General features: G+C 42.4%; 1 protein-coding gene and 1 long non-coding RNA gene across 4 annotated transcripts in view; one reads left to right on the forward strand and one right to left on the reverse strand.

Moving 5' to 3' along the window:
• Window positions 1–24761, reverse strand: part of AIG1 (androgen induced 1) — a 238728-nt gene that overhangs the window by 63446 nt on the left and 150521 nt on the right. The gene's annotated exons all lie outside the window — the stretch shown is intronic.
• Window positions 76–24761, forward strand: part of LOC132500081 (uncharacterized) — a 41997-nt gene continuing 17311 nt past the window's right edge. For 2 of the 3 annotated variants that reach the window (XR_009533968.1, XR_009533966.1), the window contains exons 1-2: window positions 76–243; window positions 15776–16376. This is a non-coding gene — a long non-coding RNA (uncharacterized LOC132500081). Of the gene's footprint in view, window positions 244–15775; window positions 16377–17047; window positions 17849–24761 lie in introns of those variants that run through there. The other variant, XR_009533967.1, reaches the window with a different exon arrangement.

Genomic DNA, 24761 nt, shown 5'->3' on the forward strand with positions numbered 1-24761 from the left:
TATTCGAAGACAGTATATTTAAAGAAGTAATTGAGGTTAAATGAGATCATAAGGGTGGAGCCCTAATGCAATAGGACTAGTGTCCTTATAAGTAGAGGAAGGGACACCAGGGGTGTGACCATGCATAGAAAAAGCCATGTGAGGACACAGTGAGAAGGCGGCCATCTGCAAGCCATGGAGAGAAGCCTCAGGAGAAACCAATCCTGTCAACACCTTGATCTTGGACTTCCAGACTCCAGAACTGTGAGTAATAAATTTCTGTTGTTTAAGCTACCCTGTCCATGGTATTTTGTTATGGCAGCCCTAGCACATTAATATACCGCATTATCAGATATGAAGGAAAGTGTGGTTTGATTAGTGCTGCTAAGTACAGATCACTGCTGCTTAATACCTGAACTATTCTGTATCAGGCAGCTATTTAAGGAGCTATTCTATGTCACGCTGGCTGATGCTCCTACCTGATAGTTTACCTAAGATCACATAATCAGAGACTTCCAGAATGGGAAGGACCTACTTTTAAGTGTCTTACAAGCTATCACAATTCCTATAGCATCTTCCTTAGAAAATAAAACAGAAAGTACTTCATTGGAGCTAAAATTATACATATGTAAGTTAGCATCTTAAACTGGGGGGGGGAAGTACAATAGAATCAACCCATAACTAGTCCACGAGTTCATGAGTCAATAGCTAGGAAAAAGAAAAATTCTCAAGAATTTTCAGCTTCTGATGGTGTTTACAGATGCAAGATGTCTAGGACTTTGTCTCATGACAGGGTCTAACTGTTTAGGTGCCTGGGGAAAAGTCTCACTCAGATAACTGAAGTTGTTTTAAAGTTAAATTTCCCACATGTAACATCTCTGGGGTGTCCACCTGGGCCGAAATTTCCACCTAAGGACAGGCCACTTTAAATGCCCATCCCCTGCTTCATGAAAGCTACAGAAGTTGCAGCACAGCGGAAAATAAGGCATGTTAAATATCCTCTCTTCCAAGTAATACTGCAGAGTGGCTTGCCTTCCATTTTCCCATTTTCTCTGGATCTCTCTGTAATTACCAAGACCTGTTACTTCTGCTTATTATTAGTTTTGTTTATTTCTGCTTACACCGACAGACTCACATAAGGCAGAAGCCCACTACTTTCAAAAGGCATCTTCTCCCTACATGGAAGGGAAGAAGCCTTTGAAGAGGAAACAGGGTCAGTGGGAGTTGAGTTCAAAGCACCCCCAATGGCTAAGAAGCAAGAGAAGACTTCAAACAGGAAAAGGGCCAGTCTTTGATGAAGCTGAAAATTCAAAAGAATTTCTTCTGCTGGCCTAATGGGGAGATTCTTCCACATTGACCTGTAGGGAGAGGAGGTGGCATCATTACTAACCCGTGAGACTTAGTGTAAACAAACCGGGACCAGGAACTTCACCATAGGGGCTTCTGTGATGCTGTGGTGGAAGCTTTTGTTTAGTCTTAAGAATTTAAAAATGATTTGAAATGGTTCCTTGAATTATATTTTCTGAAAGACTTTGAAAATGATTTGCTCTCCCTGTTGAAACATTCAGATATTCAGTACAAATACTGAGGACTTCAGAGAATGAGTACACAGTAAATGCATCATTGATTATCAGCTTATGGATAAATACTTTGCTTGGGGATCATCTGTTCACATACAGTGTGAAATAATTAATGAGTTCCTGATGGCAGAGGCATAGTACTCCTAACTTCCCTACATGGCTATGCTAAAGATTTGTTAATTGGAGAATTTGTCCCAGCATCCCAACTTGACATTTGGAAAGCATATTCTCAAAGAATAACAATGGCATAAATAAATGTAAGTTAGAGTAGTTTGGTTAGCATGCTACTTGGTCTACTCTGGGTAAAATGGCCCTTACCTGGAAGTAAGCCCAGGAATTTAACTCCATTGTTTTTATAAGGAAATCCTACTGAATTCTTAGTTCCAACCAAGCAAGAAACAAATTTTGGAACACGACCCTTTCAAAATACTTAGGGAATGCCTATAGTACTTACCAGACATGGCAGACAAATTCTAAGATGTATTTTCAATGATACCAGCTTCCTGGTATCTATGCCTTTGTTTGAAGGTAGGTACTGATTTGCTTTTAACTCATGGTATTTGATAAAGTTGATAAGATATCACCTCTACGATTAGTTTAGACGAGACTGTGGGTTCTGTTTTGCTAGCAGGCTACTTCCCTTGCTGGCTTTGATGAGGCACGTAGCTATGCTGGGGAAGCCCACATAGCAAGACCTAAAGGGAGCATCCTCTGGCCAACAGATGGCTAGAAACAGAGGCCCTCAGTCCAGCAGCACTTGAAGAACTGAATCCTGCCAACAGCCATGTGCACTTACAAGGAGATCCTTCCCCACTCAATCCTTCTAATAAGACCCCAACCCTGGCTGACACTGCATTTTGTAAGAGGCCCTGTAGCAAAAGACCCAGTTAAACCACATTTGGAGCCCTGACTTCAGAAACTGTGAGATGATAAATATGTGCTGTTTTAGGCTGCGAAATTTGTAGTAACTTGTTACGGAGCCACAGAAAAAACCTAAGAAACCAAGTGTAGATTCAGCTAACTATTCCGACCATACCCCTCCAAGTTCAGACTAGCCCACCATCATTACAACTGGGCCTTCAATGCTGTTTGAAAATAATTTTATTTACCTTATTAACTTCTTAGCATATTAAGGATTTTATTGCAAAATTTCTCTTCTCTTGTTGGATGTCCCCAATTCTCCCGCATTTTCTGTCTATTCAATTATCCAGTATTTTTGGGGTTCCTACACTGTTAGCTGTTCCTATAACATGCACTAAGAGAAAGATGAAGTGGATCGTAAGAATACTCTGAAGTCTGGCAGAAAGGATGGTATTCACATAAATATCTGGTTTTCAAGAGAGAAATAAGTGACATAGAAAAGGGATAAGGGGGCATGAAAATTCCAAGGAGGAGAAGGTTCTGTCTGTGGGGAGGATAGAGTCTGATTAAGCTTTGGAGATGGAGAAATGGAGAGTAGAAATGGAAGGAAGATATACAGGCGTACCTTGGAAATATTGCAGGCTCGATTCTAGACCACACTGCAAATATTGCAATAAATCGAGTCACACACATTTTTTGGTTTCCAAGTGCAAATTAATGTTATGTTTACACTATACTGCAGTCTATTAAGTGTACAATAGCATTATGTCTAAAAAATGTACATACCTTAATTAAAAAATACTTCATTGCTAAAAATGCTATCATCTGAAGGCTCACTGAGCCTTCAGTGAGTCATAAAAGTAACATCAAAGATCACTGACAGCAGATCACCAAAACAAATATAACAATTATGAAAAATTCTGAAATATTGTAAGAATTACCAAAACATGACACAAAGACACGAAGTGAGCAAGCATTGTTAGGAAGATGGAGAAAATAGACTTGCTCAAGGCAGGGTTGCCACAAACCTTCAATTTGTAAAAAAGATAATATCTGCAAAGTGCAGTAAAGCAAAATGCAATAAAACAAGGTCTGTTTGTAATGAGGTTTATTTCAGAAACAACAGTTTGTTTGATTTAAAGGGAATAAAAGGAAGGGAAGAATGCCTTTCTTATCCAGAGTGTGTGCACAGGTGGTGAAAGGAACAGTGGAAAGAATTGTAAAAAGCCAGGGGCCAGGATAGGATGGAGAAAAAGGCCAGAAAAGTACCAGCTTTCAAGTTCAGTGCCATCTGAGGCCAGAGGAGTCATCTGGGTGCACAGAACCAGAAAATAAAAAACAATTAGAAGGAAACCAGAGAATGCATTCATTCATTCAACAAACATGCACCTGTAATGTGCAGCCCAGTTCTACTCTCATGAAGCTTGCAGACCACCTATGTCAGCAGACCTAGTCATGGTGTTACCCTGAACCTACCTCAGGCCACAGTCCCCTCTAGTTTGCAAACAAATAGCATCAGATAGGTTGTCTCTCAATGTAAGAACTCTGGAGACTTCCAGGGAACATTTAAGACAGTGTAGGTATTACATACCTAGGGGTTCTATAAAGAGTACCATAAATTGGATAACAAAACAATAGAATTTTATTCCCTCACAGTCCTAGAGGCTAGAAATCTGAAGTTAAAGTGTTGGTAGGGATGCAGTGCTTCCAAAGTCTCCAGTGGAGAATCCTTCCTTCCCTCTTCCAGCATCTTGAGGCTGCCGACATTCTCTGGCTTGTGGCTGCATCACTCCAACCTCCGCCTCCGTGGTCAGATGGCCTCCTCTTCTCCTCTGTTCTGTCTAATCTCCCTCTGCCTTTCTCATATAATGACACTCATGATCCAGGAGAAGCTCCTCCTTTCTAGATCCTTAACTAATCACATCATTTTGCCATCTAAGTTAACAGTCATTCTTTTGCCATAATAGGTAATATTCACAAGTTCTGTAAATTAAGATGAGGACATTTTTTTTTGTTTTTGCAGTACACGGGCCCCTCACTGTTGTGGCCTCTCCCGTTGTGGAGCACAGGCTCCGGACGTGCAGGCTCAGCGGCCATGGCTCACGGGCCCAGCCGCTCCGTGGCACGTGGGATCCTCCCGGACTGGGGCACGAACCCGTGTCCCCTGCATCGGCAGGCAGACTCTCAACCACTGCGCCACCAGGGAAGCCCAAGGACATATTTTTTGGTCAAAAATTTTTACATTTCAATCTAAACAACTCATAGAACTACTTTGAGATGTATAACTCCCCTAATGTTTGGTGTTGTAGTTAGCCCACACTCAAACCAGGGTAATTAGCAGGAAAGCATTTGAAACAAAAAAGCCACATGGTTCCTTCAGGGACAGAGGGTAGGGGAGGAAGAATATAAAGAGCTGCTTCCTATTGGAGAGCCAGCCTGGATGGGAAAGCATTCATGGAGAAGAGCGACTGAACCCCTGGGCCTGAGCTCAGGGCACACAGACAGCTGGGCTGAAGGGGGACCAGGCCAGACGTCAACCCACAGCGGTGCCAATGTGGCTCGCCTTGTTCTGGACAGCTGCAGTGCTTTCTGAGAAGCCCCACGGTGCCTGCCATGCTCATAGTTTCCTTTTCCTAAGGGATTTATTATGCATAGCTTGCCATGCTGTATATCCCATGACTCTCCATTCCTGGTTGAAGCCACCTGGATGAAGAACCAGTGGTTGATCCAAAGCCAGCCTTCTGCAGGCAGTCTGTGACCCTCATGGTGACTTGCTTATTGTGATATGTACTCAGTGGAGGTGCATCATATGGAATCCTGACTGCTGATTCCAGTCTTTCTTTTATTTATTTATCTGGTGGTGTTGGGTCTTCGTTGCTGCGCGTGGGCTTTCTTTAGATGAGGCGAGCAGGGTCTACTCTTCGTTGCCGTGTGTGAACTTCTCATTGTGGTGGCTTCTCTTGTTGCGGAGCACGGGCTCTAGGTGCGTGGGCTTCAGTAGTTGTGGCTCGCAGGCTCTAGAGCTTAGGCTCAGTAGTTGTGGCACATGGGCTTAGTTGCCCCGCGGCATGTGGGATCTTCCCGGACCAGGGCTCGAACCTGTGTCCCCTGCATTGGCAGGTGGATTCTTAACCACTGAGCCACCAGGGAAGCCCCCAGTCTTTCTTTTAGAGGCTTTAAATGGGAGACACACAGAGAGCATCAGCAAACAGTAGGGTGGGCTGAAGCAAGGGACACAAGAAGAAGGCAGAAAGCAGAAGCCATGAGATAGTAGAAGCTCTGTGTAAACAGAAGCTATGATGTGGGAAGGTCGTCTGTAGCAGCAGCAGAAACCATAGCTGGTTATGGAATGAGAAGTCCAGAGGGAGGAAGAGAGATGCAAGAGCTGAGCATTGAACTTGGGAGGCTATTAGAGTTGCTGTCAGGTTTCTAGAACTACTTTCAGATGAAAGGAGCTACTGTCCAGTCCTGGCCTTAACAATGACCTATGTTCGCTTCTCTGTGAGGCCCAGCTGCGAGGCTGCCCAGCTGGTTTTAGGTCTTCCCTCACTTTACCATGTACCCTCCTACTGCATCCATGTGTATTTCAGTGAAAGAACCTGAAACACAGCCTGCACATCCCACTGGTGTCAATAAATAGTTAATAACTGATTATTCTGCCAGTGTGAAACTGACTGTGCATGGAGGAAAGAGCTTCAAACCAACCCTTTGTCCCCAAAGAAGAAACTTGAGTCAAGGGACATCCCCATGCCTGGAAGTGGCTTTAGGATTTTCTTCAGCTGTGGGCATTAACATCCAGTGTGAAAACACTTTAAAAACTGCAATGTATTTGTAAATGACAATTAAATTACTTTGTGGTACACTTGCCCTAATTTTAAAAATATGCATACTATATAATTATGTGCTTAACTTTCACTTAATACTAACAGCCCCTCTGACAAACCAAAATTAAATGTAAGTGGGGGTTGGTTATTTCATTTCCCTTTAAAGAATGAACGTGCTTTAGATGTGGAAAATGAATATTAGATGATAGGTTGTGCTGTTTCATATATTTTTTAAATTTAAGTTTTTCAGTGGTGGCATCATTTCAGATCTATTACGCTCTTGATGTTTGCTGCGCCTCAGAATCTCTGTGGAACTTTGAGAATAGATGTCTTACCCTGGGAGATTCTGATTAATGAGGAATTCAACTAACTGATGGGAGCTGTAGGAAGCGGGGGTGGGTTACACCTACTTTTTGCCTTGATTCAAGTTCAATCGACTGAACTCACATAACTTGACCCCTGGCTTGGTGATCAGCGGGTCGTGTACATGAGCATGTGTGATCTGTGGGTGGGAGATGCTTGTCCCTTTGGTTTTCATCAGTGATCCCTCTCTGTTTGCAGTGTACTCAGAAAAGCTCTTCTCTGAGGGTGATGGGGTACGGTTCCCCTCCCACTACTCCCCTCAAAACCTTTCAGGCCTGACAAGCAACTGAGACAGGGGTTTAGGGTTTTACAAGCTTTAGCCTGGTATCTGTAATTACATCCTAAATTTCAGAGCACTAGAGACATCAAACTGTGCCTTCAAGAATATGTGAGGAAGCATGGTCTTACATGTACCATTGTGATGCACTGTATGTAAACAGGCAGCTCCAGCCGTGCTTTCATGAAGACACTTACAGCTCATGACTAAAATACCTTCCCTTGGCTTAAACTTACATGCATATATGGGTAAGTACTGGTAGCACATTTTTTTTTCCTGCAGAAATAATACAGAATTATTAGTTTCATAGATAATATTATTTTCAGGGCTCATAAAAACTCCACTTACTCTTTTTGTTTTTTTGCGGTACGCGGGCCTCTCACTGTTGTGGCCTCTCCCGCTGCGGAGCACAGACTCCGGACGTGCAGGCTCAGCGGCCATGGCTCACGGGCCTAGCCGCTCTGCGGCATGTGGGATCTTCCAGGGCACGAACCTGTGTCCCCTGCGTCGGCAGGCGGACTCTCAACCACTGCGCCACCAGGGAAGCCCTCCACCGACTCTTAGTAGTCATAAGACAGTCCCAGGAAACCACTAAGGAGCACTTGCCTTCTGAGCCAGGCACTGATGTTCATCATAGCTCAATGTGCCAGAGAAAGAACCCAGGGAGGGTTGCTAGCAACTTCATCTGCATTCAGGGGTACAAGAAGCCAAAGAAGAGTCTCTTAGACACTGGTCAGTGGGGTTCTTATGTTTTTGCAAGGAAAAGCCAGAGGAAAACAGAGAGACCAAGAACTTTTGAATCAGATCCACCCAAGTTCAAATCCAGATCCTACTATCTATCAGCAGTCTGATCTCCGTAGACTCAATGAACACAGCAGTAGACAGCAAGGGGTAATGTTTACAGATTCCAGGGAAAGACTGCCTAGATTTGAATCCTGGCTCTCCCACTTACAGCTAGGAGCTCTTAGGCCAGTTGTTTTTTTTTTTTTTTTTTTTTTTAAGGCAATTTATTTATTTATTTAGGCCAGTTTTTTAACCTCTCTGCATTTCAGTTTCTTCCTCTATGAGATGGGAATATTCATAATGAAGAATTAACCTACCCAAAGAGAGGTCTGGTCTTTGCTCTTAGCTACTAGGACTTGCTCTCTAGACCCTTGGAATATCCTGCCTGATGGGGAGTGTCTTTGTCTACCTGGGAACTTTGGCCACCAGCCAATCTAAGAAAGTGATTTTATGATGAGGGCTTTGGGCCAAGTGGTAGCAGTTCTGCCCCCAGGAAGGACTGGAGACTGAAGGTCAGCCATGCAGGCAGTATGTGATTGAGCCCCAGTAAACTATGGACACCAAAGGCTCAGGTGAGCTTCCCTGGCTGGCTGTACTCTGTGCACAGGGCCACATGTCCTCACCAGGAGGAATTAACGCTGTTCAACTGGAAGTTCCACATGTGGATCCATCCAGGACTCTGCTCTGTGCCTATTCCCTTGGCTGATTTTATCTGAATCCTTTTCCTGTAATAAACATAAGCAGGAGCGTAGCAGCATTCACTGAGTTCTGTGCATCCTTCTAGTGGGTTTTTGAACCTGAGGATGGTTTCAAGGACCCCTGAACTTGCAATGGGTGTCAGTAGTGAGGCTGGTCTTGTGTAATTTTGTAGTTGGCTCTCACTGTGGGCTGAACATTTTGCATTCCCTCATATAGTTGCTGAGAGGATTACACAAGTTTTGACATGCAAAATATCTAGGACAATACATAGTATATAAATTGCTCAATAAATGTTGGCTATTATTTTATAAACTTTACACACACTTACAAATCATTTTTTAAATGAACACGTACTATGTGCCTGTTTCTGTGTTGAATAGCTCAAATGGATTGTCTCATTTATTTCCCACTAACTCTATGAGGAAACTGAATGAAACTTACAGGGGTTATCTAAGTTAAGTCAGTTAGTGGGCAGAAGCCAGGACTCAAACCCTAATTTTTGTGACTTGAACGCAGACCGGTATTTTGTGAAAGCCTATGCTTCTAGCTGATAAGCTAGACTGCGGCATAAGATACCACTGTTGAGGGTATACACGGACTACATTGCTATGATAACAGATGATGTTTGCAAGCCCCCGAGCAAAGTGATCAATCAGTGGGAGCCACAGCCATCAAGTTCCCAGTGTTTGTCCTTCCTGCATAGAAACACACAAATATTTCTGCAGGAAAAATCTGGAAGAAGAGTCCCACTTTTGAAACTGCTTCATTGGCCGATAGCAAAGAACAGCATCCTCATCTCAAGCTTGTTTATTTCTTTTCCAAGCAATTATCACTCTGTATGATTTTAGCTTTGGGAGGGGCAATCTTTATTCTTGATTGGATTTTGTACTGCCATGTGAAATGAATAAACATTTTAGTTTCTGAATTAGAGTGTATCAAATTCCATTATAGTATCAATAAAATGAAAGAAGCAGTAAATTTAGGGTAGAACCCTCAGGGGAAAAATCAAATCACCATGAAACTCGACACACTTAAAATCTCTGGAAGCTGTGTTTTTCTCCACACCCGTTGTTTTTTTTTTTTTTTTTACTACTTTTGTATAAATAGATGCCATTTCAGTACACTTTGCTGCTGCACATATCAAAATGCTGTCTAGAAGAAGAAGTGACAATAAATCCTGCAATTTCTCTCCTTTGATGGGTCGTACTGATGACACACCTGCTATTTCACCTTTCCTTGGCAACTAGCACCCCAGCCCTTTCTCCTTCTCAGTCTTGTTCATTTCAACTTCCTTCCTTTTTCTTCAATTTCTTACAAATTTGACTTTGTTTTTCATGCTTCCCAGAGTACATTCTGTACTTATGAAAATGTGCTATTAATAGCAATGCTTCAAATTGGGATAATTCCTCAAATTGCATGCTGCCTGGTTGCCAGGGGACCCAATTTTTTATTAGGTTCACTTGGTTCATCTTTGGGGTGCCTACTCACCTTGAAAAGTATTAAAGGGCTCCTATAAACCCTGCATAACCCTCCTATGATTTAACTGGCACGGTGTGGGAAAGGGCCAACACTTAATTGTCCCCAAATTCTCATTGAAGATAATTATTCAATCCTCTGTTTCATTCTGTTTATACAGATATTTGTTCAAACAAACAAACAAACAAACAAAACCCAGACCTAGGATAATGGCAATACTTACCACTAATCTAGGTTTAATAATACTTTTCCCTCTACCCTGAATGGTTATTGTGAGCTTCGAAAGATATCATGTACATCAGAGAAAGTGCTTTGTGAGCTGTCCTATACAAATGTAAGAGATTATTATAATATTAACTTGTGTAATGAGGGCTGGCTAGTGTTTAATATTTTGATGAATAAACGCGAAAGCCTTGTTCATTAACTGGGCTTTGAGAGGTGTGACGCTCAACTAAAAATGATAATGGTTGCTGATCCTTAATGCTACTAATTTAGTGATAACGTTACAGATTGTTTCTTCTTTCAAGGTTGAACTATTAGATTAATGGCTGAGCTTACTTCCTTTATAGAGTATTTATTTAAATATAATGACTGCTCAGAGAATGAGCGTAAGTTCAAGTACTCTGGGTTGTCAGGAAAAGGCTTTAGGGGTAACAGATGCTATGAGCTTGTGAACCCAAACTGAATTTAAGTATTTGTCAAAAAAAAAAAAGGAGAATTAACCTGTAAAATACCATAAAAGCACCTGAGTAGATGTCCAGAAGTCTTCTAAGCTCTTCACATTTTCCCAGTTTGCACAGGTAGTGCATTTTCACAATTAAATTGATTCTCCAAGCTGGTACCCCCCTATGTCCACAGTCTTTGGTTTGCGGACTTCGGGTTAAACTGTTGAGGGTGAAAGTCTTCTTCCCCCTGTATCTTGTGCTCCAAGCACATTGTACCTTCTTAGCAGTGACATTATGAGTACACACCCATGTACCCATGTGACACATTTCCTGTTACTGGAGGCTACTCAATGCGCTGTGAATTCATGGAGCCCTTGTAATAATTTTATGCCCCTAAGGAGTCCACATGCTGCAGAAGGGTAATTTTTCTATAAGAAAAACCCTCAACATCTTACCTGGCGATCAAGGAGAGATAGCTCTTGACCTTTGGCCTGTCCCTTGCCCCCAGAGCCTTGCCATTCCCCCACTCAGACCTAAGGCTGAGAAAGCACTATCACAGATCAAGCTATTCATACCCCATACCTATCCCATCTTGACTAAGAAGTGAAGTCTCTCCTCCTTCGAGTCTCGTTCATGTTCATTTCCTCTGGGAAAAACTCCTTCAGGAATAGACAGTGACTTTTCCTTCTGTGTGGCCACACCATTGAATATATAATTCTATCATTTCATCTCAAAATATTGTCAGTCACTGTTGCTAGATCTGTTTCCCTCAAGAGTCTGTGAGCTGTTTGAGGTCAGGTGCTATGTTTTATTCATGTTTGCACCACCAGTGCTGACCGAGAAAGTAAGCAACTTTCAACTCATATGCTAACTGTCACGGCACATGAGAGGATCTGCCTGGAGCACTGGGGTGAGGAGGATTTTGATGCTAAACCTTGGCTTGGCAGGGAAGAGTGCTGTGATTGATTAGCTATGTCTGTGCTGAGAGCAGGAGGGGAGAGTTAAGAGCTTTTCCATAGAGGTGTGAGCTTGATAATGTCTGTGGTGTGGATGGAGAATGCTTTCTGGTTCAGACTGAATGGACATCTAGTCACAGATGAGTCTGAAAAGAACAGATTACAAACACTTGTTGTTTTTTCCCTTCTCTTAACCTCATCTCTCTCCAGAAAATCTCCATCTTTTGAATCTTCCTTTCCCCCCACACCACAGGGGATTTCTCTTCCTATTTCACCCTCAGTGATAGTAAGGCAGTAGTCCAGAGCAATACTTCTGAACCATAGCTGGGTGGCAATATAGAATTATTTCTCTTCTTAAACAAGTTATAGAAAGTCTCCTTCCTCCACTGTCCTGTAGCAATACTATAACAATACCTATGTCACCAAATAAAATGTACAGGTTGATCTGGGGTGACTTAACATCAGATATCTTGAAAGATGAGACTTCACCTGGTCAAAAGATTCCTGGCATTTTGGAACCAAGGATACTTTATCTGGTTATTTTTAACTGGGAAGTCATCCAAAGGGAGATAAGACTAGGGTACCAAGCAAGTATATAATTATGGGAAAGTACCTTGTCAATTCCAAGAATGCATGAGCTTCTTTCTTCCCTCCTTCCCTCCTCCCTCTCTCTCTCTCTCTCTCTTTCTTTCTTTGTTTCTTTCTTTCTTCCGAAATGCCTATCAATGTTATTTTCACAATTTCACTTAGCATTCCAAGAATATCACTCCGAATGACCCATCCTGGAATTATTTGGCTTTTATTACCTTCTTGAATTGCTTTAGATAAACCGTGAATATCCTAGCTAGAATTCCAATTCTGCACTCAGTAAGGCTTTAGCATCTACATATGCAACTGCAAATGTTCCCACACAATCAACTGATTGTTTATCAACGACCGAAAAGAAGCTGGACCAAAGATTACTGTAAACGGAAGGGAATGAATTTATACAAGTCCCGTGGGGTAATGAAAACACCCTCTGGTCGAGTCTCAAGAACCAGCTCTATCTGCCAACAAACTCTATGTGTATCTAGGATGGAAATAACCTTGGCAGAACCCCAGACCTCCAGTGGGCCATCCATCCAGGGCATCAGATCAGTGTCAGGCTCAGTAACACTTCACCTTCCATAGACCACACACAACCTGGTGTAAGAGACAGACCCCCCCCCGACTGAAGTTTCAGTGAGGTTGTCGGGGGCACATAGTCTCAGCCATCATGTGGGACAGTCCTCTTGCAAGATGCCTAAGACATTGCCACTTCTAGGAAGTAGAAGTGTTCTGTTTCTAGTTAGTTGGTGGGGGGGTTAGGTTTACCTTTCTTGGGTTTTTCCAATTGAAAACAAACTAATAACTGGTTTAGTTTTATCTGTGGGTGCCCTAGTTCTGAGACTTCTTGGACACATAGTGACTGGGCACATAGATTTAGGATTCCCCGTCCCATTCCCCCATGGCCTGGGAGTCACTAACTCTGACAGTGTTGCTGAATAACAACGGCCTATGATTTGGAGTCAAGATAAAACTGGATAGAAATTCTGGTTCTGCCAATCGGTAGCTGTGAGATTATGAGCAAGTGATTGTACCTCTTTTTCCCTTTATTAACTTTTTCATCTGAAAAATGGGGATAACTGTTTTTTTTCTTTCATAGGATTGTAAAATTAAACAAAGTTACATACTTAAGCTGCCATATAATATTCAAAATAGCATAGCCATTTTATTATTGTTATTGCTACAGATGTATCACCATGTTCTTTGATGTGAGTTAGGTTACGATATACATGTGATTTTGGTTCTGCTTTCTCATATTACATCCCAACCCTGCCACTCATACTGAAGTTTGTTTTCCCTTACGGTGACTAGAATCCTTTTTTTGTTATTTCTGAGATGTGGCTGCTTTCTCATGCCAGAAGCCTTGTTTCTTCTGGACTGAGGCTCAGTTCTCCTCACACTGTTATTACTCCCACTCATTCTCAACCCTTCCCTCTACTTTCCTTTTTACCCCAGATGAGAAGATACATTGACAAGGATAAAAAACCTGGCTGTGTGACTTTGAGATATTGCTTAAATGTTCTGTGCTTTAGTTTTCTCACCTATAAAATAGGGAGGGTAACAGAACTTACCTCATAAGACTGTCATGAGGAATTTGTTTGCAAATGCCTTAGAACAGTGCCTGACACACAATAAGCACTGTGAAAATATTTGTTAAACAGAAATAAAAGGGAATTAAATAGAAAGTGGAAATTTTGATAGGAGGTTTAAGAGCAGGGCTGCACGGGAATAAACTCTCTTTGCCTGGCTCCTTTCTTTCTGTTTGTCTTTTAACAACCCACACCAGAAGTGGGAAGATGGTGACAGTCAAATTTGAGTTTGGACCTGAGGAAAAAGTTGTCAAGCAAGTTTGGTTTGAGTCAGGGGTATAGGATGAGGGGTAAAAGGGCACCACATAACCCTAATGTGGCTCAGTCTCATTCACGAAGGCTGGGCTTCACGGGGGATTTGCACTAATTCTGGGCTAAAACAGGGTTTCTGAGTACGACCAGGGCCTGTCTCTTTCAGCAGCTCTCTTGACCCTGCTAAAAGTGACTTTAACATTCACCTGTGCCCAGCACAGGATCAACTGCAGAGGTTGTGGGGTTTTGTTTTTGTTTTTTTCTGATCATTTTTTCTCATGCCCTGTGAGGATGGATAGAAGTTCTCCAGGCGGCCTTGCAAACATCAGGTCAATCAACGTTTGTGTAGGAAAATCTAGAGAGATCTGAGGAACATTGCCAGCGAAGGGCAAACAGGAATGTATAACATTTACGCCTGAGGAATAACTAGTTCCTCACGGAAGTCCTTTCAATCAGACACTCAGAGTGTGGTCTGTGGACCAGTGCTGGCTGTTGGTACAGATCCATGGAGAGATAAGTACAGGAACTGAGAATAAGCACCAAAAAAAGTGCCACACTAGGGAGAAAGGCTTGTTCTCCTATGGTTTCCTTTCTGCTCTGGACACCATTATAAGAAAATAATTCTGGAAACAATAGGAATCATCCTGTAACCACGAGGCATGAACTTTGAAGACGAAAGGTCAACACAGTAAGGGTGGCAGATCAGAAACTTAGAAGGAAACGAGGTCCTTGGTGGCATCATGGAGCAACTGAAATAACACCAGAAACACTTACCCTTTGACTTTTTTTATGTGAGAAAATAAATTGCTCATTTTTCAAGTCATTGGTCATGTTTTCTGTTACTTGAAGCCAAAAGCTTTCTGATTAATTCACTTCTTGAAGCTTTTTTCTGCTTTTCTCATGAACCTAGACTTTCCTCTTTTCTCTTTCCCCGCAGTTCTAAACCCTAGCCTTCCTGCGGACCTAAGTTCAGTTAGAGTAGAGATGATTTTTCTAGAGTAGATGAAGAAACCAAAGGAGGGAGAAGTTCAATGATTTGGACAGAACATACATCATACATACTGGTGCTGGCCCCCCGTTCTTCTGATTCCTGATCCTGGAATTGCAGGTCCCTGAGAGTCCCGATATACTGGAAATCTTAACTCTGAGAGTCACACAGTTGAGGGATCGTATCGTTTTTGACTTTATAGGCCCGGTCTCTAGCACAGTGAGTGTACAATGTCCCTTACAAAAGTTTGTTAAATAAATAAATGTAGCCCCAACTATGTTATAAGCTCCATGAGATAAGACTTCTTCATAATTGCGTCCTCAGGGCCCAGTACAGTGCATGGCACACAGTGGATGCTCAATAAATATTGATACTTGTTGGGTGGATGAATGAACGGGAATTGCTAACGGATGCGATGCTGTATTTAAGGAGTGAGGCATTAATTAGTCAAAGGCACTAATTCAAATTCAAAGCATTGGAGAATTAATATCAAGAGGGGGGCAGTACACACAAAAAGTTAAGCTCTTGCACTCAGGAGCCAGGTGGTGATGTTTAGGTTTGGGTATCATCACTAAGTAGCAGAACAGCCATAGGTAAGTTACTTCACCTGTCTGAGCCCCAATTTCCTTACATGCAAAAACAGGAATAGGAACAGTACCTCTTTCATGTTTTTTTCTGAGGATAAAATGGAATCGTGTGAACACAAAAGATGTAGCACAGTGCCTGGTATGTAGAAAACATTGAATATATATTCACTATTATTGTTGTCTATGCTTTTGGTGCAAATAAAATTTCTTAAAGAGGTATGAGAAAGGAATGCGGTTTAGAACAGACAAAGCAGTGGCATTTGGGTTGACAATGAAAATGGGTTTTAATGGGGGGTGCATTTCTTGTGCAGGTAGCTCATTTTCCTTACAGTTTGAAGAGGGGAAAAAGCTAAGCAGATGGCCTGGTGACACAAAGGACTGCAGCCTACTGTTTCTAGAGCTTGTAAAAATGGAACCCCACGCTGCCAGCTTGGCCGAACTTCAAACGAGTCCCACGAAGAGCGTAACTTGCTCAAGAGGGGGCAGGGACTTGGTGTGAAGCTCTTGAAAGTGCAAAGAACATTATCATTACATTCAGGGCAGCTTGACCCAGCGCTGGGGTCTGGCCTGAGACCGAATGGGAAGCTGGTGTCAGAAAACTGCAGTCAGACAGCGCGCTCCATGGAAGGACTCCAGGGTCGGAAGCATTTGAAACCCCCGACCCCAGAATAACGACAAATTGCCAACAGATGGCGTGAGTCACGGAAGCGGAGTCTGAGTGAAGCATCTGCAAACTCACGGCCAAGGTCCTGCCCTGCTGGGCTGAGCGGGCAGACGCAAGTCCCAGCCCAGATGGCCACGGAGGTCACCAGGAGAGACACCAGCCGTAACACGCTCCACTCCCAAGAGCTCACAGCCTGTAAAGCCCACAGAGGCTTCCCAGGATCAAACAAACCAAAATATCCTGGCCAGGTAAAACTTCACAACTTTTTTGGGCTTACTGGTTCAAGAAAATAAAAATGTATCAGGGGAGAAGGGAGGAAGATGGAGAGTCTGGGGGAAGCATTTAGCAGAAAAACTCTCCTGTTCTTCATTCCAGGAACATATCTCAGACACTTACTTTCTCACACACAGGTTTAGCTTCAAATCAGAAAGGGCCTATAGGCACGTATATATCCCACATATTTTTCCTGCAATTACTTGATAAAATATAGCCACGTGCCAAGCCATGTGCAAAAGTATCGAAATAAATTGTAGATTTTCTTCTTCTTCCAACAATATAGAAACATATAACATGTGCCCTGATGCAGACATGCAACAATGAAAAGAAAATACTAAACACTATTAAAAAAAAATCTTGCATGGAATAAAGTCCTCATGGCATTCCAGGTGAAGACAAAGTCTGTCTTCCGGAGTTGTGCCTTCCACACATTCTACTCCTTTACCTTGTCTGTGGCCATTCCCTAACCCACTTCTGCTACTAGAATTTCAGCCCCTCTAAGGTCAGCATCCTATATTGGTCATTTTTAAATCCCCGACACCACCTACCTAACATTTAGTGGGCCCTCAATTAATGACTGATGAGTGAATGGATAAACGCATGCATACAGGGCCATGGAGTAATCATTAATTTTTTTCCCCAGGAAGGGCTGTGCATCTGAGCTCAGCATGGAATAATCCCTTTGCTGTGTTGTCAGCCAGTCTGACTGAAGTTCATTTCATCTTCATTCCCCAATTAGTTTTCGCTGATGTTATGAATCATAGAATATTCATCCCCAGTTGTGAAAGGCCACTATGAAAATTCAAGGTCCAAGTATTTCTGTTCCACCCTGTTATCAATGGTGTTGGTTTAGGCTCTGGAGTCTAACTGGGATCCATTCTTCCCTGATAAAATGATCCTAATCAGGATCTGTCTGAGGAATCCTCACCCACCCCAATCCAAAAAGAGCATGTGAAAAATCTACCTTAAGAGAAAAGAAGATCCTGCAAGGTGACACTGGTTGGATGAATTCTTTTTTTCCCTTCCTACTATATTTCTCCAGCAATAAACTTTATTATTTCCCCCCCCCCCCCATACAAAGACAAAACCTCCAGGTCAGTGCTCAGTTAATTTTTCTTCTCTTTTGAGACAAAGTTCCTGAAAGGTATCAGATGCTCCCAACCAAGTGGGAAAATCTCAAGGATTTTCTCTTTTCTTTGGGAAACCCCCTTAGGATACTTATTTGATTATCACTAATCACTCTAATCTACCTTTGAAAGAAGACAATTGACAAACAACAGGAATAGACCACATGCAGTCTTCCAGAGCCTAATTACTTTTTCTTCTTTTATGAGTGAGGACAATGTGTGAAGAGATCATAAAAAGAAAAATTTTAGACAGATACACCAGAAATACAGCTACACGTGGAACAACTCCTACAGAACACCTACTGAACGCTGGCAGAAGACCCCAGACCTCCCAAAAGGCAAGAAACTCCCCACATACCTGGGTAGGGCAAAGCAGAGAGATTCCCGCACAGAGGAGCGGTGCCGAGCGGCACTCACCAGCCCGAGAGGCTTGTCTGCTCCCCCGCCGGGGCGGGCGGCGCTGGAGCTGAGGCTCGGGCTTCCGTCAGAGCGCAGGGAGAGGACTGCAGCTGGCGGCGAGAACTCAGTCTGAAGGGGGCTAATGTGCCACAGTTAGCCGGGAGGGAGTCCGGGAAAACTCTGGAGCTGCCGAAGAGGCAGGAGACTTTTTCTTCCCTCTTGGTTTCCTGGTGCGCGAGGAGAGGGGATTAAGAGCGCCGCGTAAAGGAGCTCCAGAGACGGGCGCGAGTCGCGGCTGAAAGCGCGGAGCCCAGAGACGGGCGTGGGACGCTGGGGCTGCTGCTACCGCCGCCAAGAAGCCTGTGTGCGAGCGCAGGTCACTGTCCACACCGCCCTTCCGGGAGCCTGTGCAGCCTGCCACTGCCAGGGTCCCGGGATCCAGGGGCGGCTTCCCTGGGAGAACGCACGGCGCGCCTCGGGCTGGTGCAACGTCACGCCGACCTCTGCCGCTGCAGGCTCGCCCCGCACTCCGTGCCCCTCCCTTCCGCCCGGCCTGAGTGAGCCAGAGTCCCCGAAGAGGCTGCTCCTTTAACCCTGTCCTGTCTGAGCGAAGAACAGACGCCCTCCGGCGACCTACACGCAGAGGCGGGGCCAAATCCAAAGCTGAGACCCAGGAGCTGTGAGAACAAAGAAGAGAAAGGGAAACCTCTCCCAGCAGCCTCAGAAGCAGCGGATTAAAGCTCCACAATCAACTTCATGTACCCTGCATCTGTGGAATACATGAATAGACAACAAATCATCCCAAGTTGAGGAGCCAGGAGTCAGTGCTGTGCCTCTGAGGTGGGAGAGCCAACTTCAGGACACTGGTCCACAAGAGACCTCCCAGCTCCACATAATATCAAACGGCGAAAATCTTCCAGAGATCTCCATCTCAACACCAGCACCCAGCTTCACTCAACGACCAGCAAGCTACAGTGCTGGACACCCTATGCCAAACAACTAGCAAGACAGGAACACAACGCCACCCATTAGCAGAGAGGCTGCCTCAAATCATAAAAAGTCCGCAAACACCCCAAAACACACCACCAGACGTGGACCTGCCCACCGGAAAGACAAGATCCAGCCTCATCCACCAGAACACAGGCAGTAGTCCCCTCCACCAAGAAGCCTACACAACCCACTAAACCAACCTTAGCCACTGGGGACAGACACCAAAAACAACGGGAACTACGAACCTGCAGCCTGCAAAAAGGAGACCCCAAACACAGTAACATAAGCAAAATGAGAAGACAGAAAAACACACAGCAGGAGAAGGAGCAAGATAAAAACCCACCAGACCTAACAAATGAAGAGGTAATAGGCAGTCTATCTGAAAAAGAATTCAGAATAATGATGGTAAAGATGATCCAAAATCTTGGAAATAGAATAGACAAAATGCAAGAAACAGTTAACAAGGACCTAGAAGAACTAAAGACGAATCAAGCATCGATTAAAAACACAATAAATGAAATAAAAATTACTCTAGATGGGATCAATAGCAGAATAACTGAGGCAGAAGAACGGATAAGTGAGGTGGAAGATAAAATAGTGGAAATAACTGCTGCACAGCAAAATAAAGAAAAAAGAATGAAAAGAACAGAGGACAGTCTCAGAGACCTCTGGGACAACATTAAACGCACCAACATTCGAATTATAGGGGTTCCAGAAGAAGAAGAGAAAAAGAAGGGGACTGAGAAAATATTTGAAGAGATTATAGTTGAAAACTTCCCTAATATGGGAAAGGAAATAGTTAATCAAGTCCAGGAGGCACAGAGAGTCCCATACAGAATAAATCCAAGGAGAAATACACCAAGACACATATTAATCAAACTGTCAAAAATTAAACACAAAGAAATCATATTAAAAGCAGCAAGGCAAAAACAACAAATAACACACAAGGGAATCCCCATCAGGATAACAGCTGATCTCTCAGCAGAAACTCTACAAGCCAGAAGGGAGTGGCAGGACATACTTAAAGTGATGCAGGAGAAAAACCTGCAACCAAGATTACTCTACCCAGCAAGGATCTCATTCAGATTTGATGGAGAAATTAAAACCTTTACAGACAAGCAAAAGCTGAGAGAGTTCAGCACCACCAAACCAGCTTTACAACAAATGCTAAAGGAGCTTCTCTAGGCAAGAAACACAACAGAAGGAAAAGAACTACAATAACGAACCCAAAACAATTAAGAAAATGGGAATAGGAACATACATATCAATAATTACCTTAAATGTAAATGGACTAAATGCTCCCACCAAAAGACACAGACTGGCTGAATGGATACAAAAACAAGACACATATATATGCTGTCTACAAGAGACCCACTTCAGACCTAGAGACACATACAGACTGAAAGTAAGGGGATGGAAAAAGATATTCCATGCAAATGGAAACCAAAAGAAAGCTGGAGTAGCAATTCTCATATCAGACAAAATAGACTTTAAAATAAAGACTACTAGAAGAGACAAAGAAGGACACTACATAATGATCAAGGGATCAATCCAAGAAGAAGATATAACAATTGTAAATATTTATGCACCAAACATAGGAGCACCTCAATACATAAGGGAAATATTAACAGCCATAAAAGGAGAAATCGACAGTAACACAATCATAGTAGGGGACTTTAACACCCCACTTTCACCAATGGACAGGTCATCCAAAATGAAAATAAATAAGGAAACACAAGCTTTAAATGATACATTAAACAAGATGGACTTAATTGATATTTATAGGACATTCCATCCAAAAACAACAGAATACACATTTTTCTCAAGTGCTCATGGAACATTCTCCAGGATAGATCATATCTTGGGTCACAAATCAAGCCTTGGTAAATTTAAGAAAATTGAAATTGTATCAAGTATCTTTTCCGACCACAATGCTATGAGACTAGATATCAATTACAGGAAAAGAGCTGTAAAACATACAAACACATGGAGGCTAAACAATACACTACTTAATAACGAAGTGATCACTGAAGAAATCAAAGAGGAAATTAAAAAATACCTAGAAACAAATGACAATGGAGACACGACGACCCAAAACCTATGGGATGCAGCAAAAGCAGTTCTAAGAGGGAAGTTTATGGCAATACAATCCCACCTTAAGAAACAGGAAACATCTCGAATAAACAACCTAACCTTGCACCTAAAGCAATTAGAGAAAGAAGAACAAAAACATCCCAAAGTTAGCAGAAGGAAAGAAGTCATAAAAATCAGATCAGAAATAAATGAAAAAGAAATGAAGGAAACGATAGCAAAGATCAATCAAACTAAAAGCTGGTTCTTTGAGAAGATAAACAAAATTGATAAACCATTAGCCAGACTCATCAAGAAAAAAAGGGAGAAGACTCAAATCAATAGAATTAGAAATGAAAAAGGAGAAGTAACAACTGACACTGCAGAAATACAAAAGATCATGAGAGATTACTATAAGCAACTCTATGCCAATAAAATGGACAACCTGGAAGAAATGGACAAATTCTTAGAAATGCACAACCTGCCAAGACTGAATCAGGAAGAAATAGAAAATATGAACAGACCAATCACAAGCACTGAAATTGAAACTGTGATTAAAAATCTTCCAACAAACAAAAGCCCAGGACCAGATGGCTTCACAGGCGAATTCTATCAAGCATTTAGAGAAGAGCTAACACCTATCCTTCTCAAACTCTTCCAAAATATAGCAGAGGGAGGAACACTCCCAAACTCATTCTACGAGGCCACCATCACCTTGATACCAAAACCAGACAAGGATGTCACAAAGAAAGAAAACTACAGGCCAATATCACTGATGAACATAGATGCAAAAATCCTCAACAAAATACTAGCAAACAGAATCCAACAGCACATTAAAAGGATCATACACCATGATCAAGTGGGGTTTATTCCAGGAATGCAAGGATTCTTCAATATACGCAAATCAATCAATGTGATACACCATATTAACAAACTGAAGGAGAAAAACCATATGATCATCTCAATAGATGCAGAGAAAGCTTTTGACAAAATTCAACATCCATTTATGATAAAAACCCTGCAGAAAGTAGGCATAGAGGGAAGTTTCCTCAACATAATAAAGGCCATATATGACAAACCCACAGCCAGCATCGTCCTCAATGGTGAAAAACTGAAACCATTTCCACTAAGATCAGGAACAAGACAAGGTTGCCCACTCTCACCACTCTTATTCAACATAGTTTTGGAAGTTTTAGCCACAGCAATCAGAGAAGAAAAGGAAATAAAAGGAATCCAAATGGGAAAAGAAGAAGTAAAGCTGTCACTGTTTGCAGATGACATGATACTATACATAGAGAATCCTAAAGATGCTACCAGAAAACTACTAGAGCTAATCAATGAATTTGGTAAAGTTGCAGGATACAAAATTAATGCACAGAAATCTCTGGCATTCCTATATACTAATGATGAAAAATCTGAAAGTGAAATCAAGGACACACTCCCATTTACCATTGCAACAAAAAGAATAAAATATCTAGGAATAAACCTACCTAAGGAGACAAAAGACCTGTATGCAGAAAATTATAAGACACTGATGAAAGAAATTAAAGATGATACAAATAGATGGAGAGATGTACCATGTTCTTGGATTGGAAGAATCAACATTGTGAAAATGACTCTACTACCCAAAGCAATCTACAGATTCAATGCAATACCTATCAAACTACCAATGGCATTTTTCACAGAACTAGAACAAAAAATTTCACAATTTGTATGGAAACACAAAAGACCCCGAATAGCCAAAGCAATCTTGAGAACGAGAAATGGAGCTGGAGGAATCAGGCTCCCTGACTTCAGAGTATACTACAAAGCTACAGTAATCAAGACAGTATGGTACTGGCAGAAAAACAGAAAGATAGATCAATGGAACAGGATAGAAAGCCCAGAGATAAACCCACGGACATATGGTCACCTTATCTTTGATAAAGGAGGCAGGAATGTACAGTGGAGAAAGGACAGTCTCTTCAATAAGTGGTGCTGGGAAAACTGGACAGGGACATGTAAAAGTATGAGATTAGATCACTCCCTAACACCATACACAAAAATTAGCTCAAAATGGATTAAAGACCTAAATGTAAGGCCAGACACTATCAAACTCCTAGAGGAAAACATAGGCAGAACACTCTATGACATAAATCACAGCAAGATCCTTTTTGACCCACCTCCTAGAGAAATGGAAATAAAGACAAAAATAAACACATGGGACCTAATGAAACTTCAAAGCTTTTGCACAGCAAAGGAAACCATAAACAAGACCAAAAGACAACCCTCAGAATGGGAGAAAATATTTGCAAATGAAGCAACTGACAAAGGATTAATCTCCAAAATTTATAAGCAGCTCATGCAGCTCAATAGCAAAAAAACAAACAACCCAATCCAAAAATGGGCAGAAGACCTAAATAGACATTTCTCCACAGAAGATATACAGACAGCCAACAAACACATGAAAGGATGCTCAACATCTTTACTCATTAGAGAAATGCAAATCAAAACTACAATGAGATATCATCTCACACCAGTCAGAATGGCCATCATCAAAAAATCTAGAGACAATAAATGCTGGAGAGGGTGTGGAAAAAAGGGAACACTCTTGCACTGCTGGTGGGAATGTGAATTGGTACAGCCACTATGGAGAACGGTATGGAGGTTCCTTAAAAAACTACAAATAGAACTACCATATGACCCAGCAATCCCACTACTGGGCATATACCCTGAGAAAACCATAATTCAAAAAGAGACATGTACCAAAATGTTCATAGCAGCCCTATTTACAATAGCCCGGAGATGGAAACAACCTAAGTGTCCATCATCGGATGAATGGATAAAGAAGATGTGGCACATATATACAATGGAATATTACTCAGCCATAAAAAGAAATGAAATTGAGCTATTTGTAATGAGGTGGATGGACCTAGAGTCTGTCATACAGAGTGAAGTAAGTCAGAAAGAGAAAGACAAATACTGTATGCTGACACATATATATGGAATTTAAGAAAAAAATGTCATCAAGAACATAGGGGTAAGACAGGAATAAAGACACAGACCTACTAGAGCATGGACTTGAGGATATGGGGAGGGGGAAGGGTAAGCTGTGACAAAGTGAAAGAGCGGCATGGACATATATACACTACCAAACGTAAGGTAGATAGCTAGTGGGAAGCAGCCGCATAGCACAGGGAGATCAGCTCGGTTCTTTCTGACCGCCTGGAGGGGTGGGATAGGGAGGGTGGGAGGGAGACGCAAAAGGGAGGGGATATGGGAACATATGTATATGTATAACTGATTAAATTTGTAAAAAAAAAAAAAAAAAACAAAAAAAAATATATAACTACTAAGGGCTTCCCTGGTGGCGCAGTAGTTGAGAGTCCGCCTGCCAATGCAGGGGACACGGGTTCGTGCCCCGGTCCGGGAAGATCCCACATTCCGCGGAGCGGCTGGGCCCGTGAGCCATGGCCGCTGAGCCTGCGCGTCTGGAGCCTGTGCTCCGCAACGGGAGAGGCCCGTGTAAAAAAAAAAAAAAAAAAAAAAAAAAAAAAGAAAAATTTTACCACTAAAAAGGCTAGTTGCCTAGTGTTTTATTTAACAGTGGGAAAAACTGTCAAAGCCCAGGTTTTCCTCTCCTCCCTCTGACGTTATCCACACCCACTAACCCCCTGGCCACCCTAGTCCCACAAGGCTGGGCAGGGGGTATGTTTTAGGAGGGCTTTGTTGTTTTCAGAACATCATCCCTGCTGCTCGAGCACCATGGACAGTTGCCAGGCAGGCACTGGA

Source organism: Mesoplodon densirostris, chromosome 12 (assembly GCF_025265405.1).
Source record: "Mesoplodon densirostris isolate mMesDen1 chromosome 12, mMesDen1 primary haplotype, whole genome shotgun sequence".
NCBI lineage: Eukaryota > Metazoa > Chordata > Mammalia > Artiodactyla > Ziphiidae > Mesoplodon > Mesoplodon densirostris.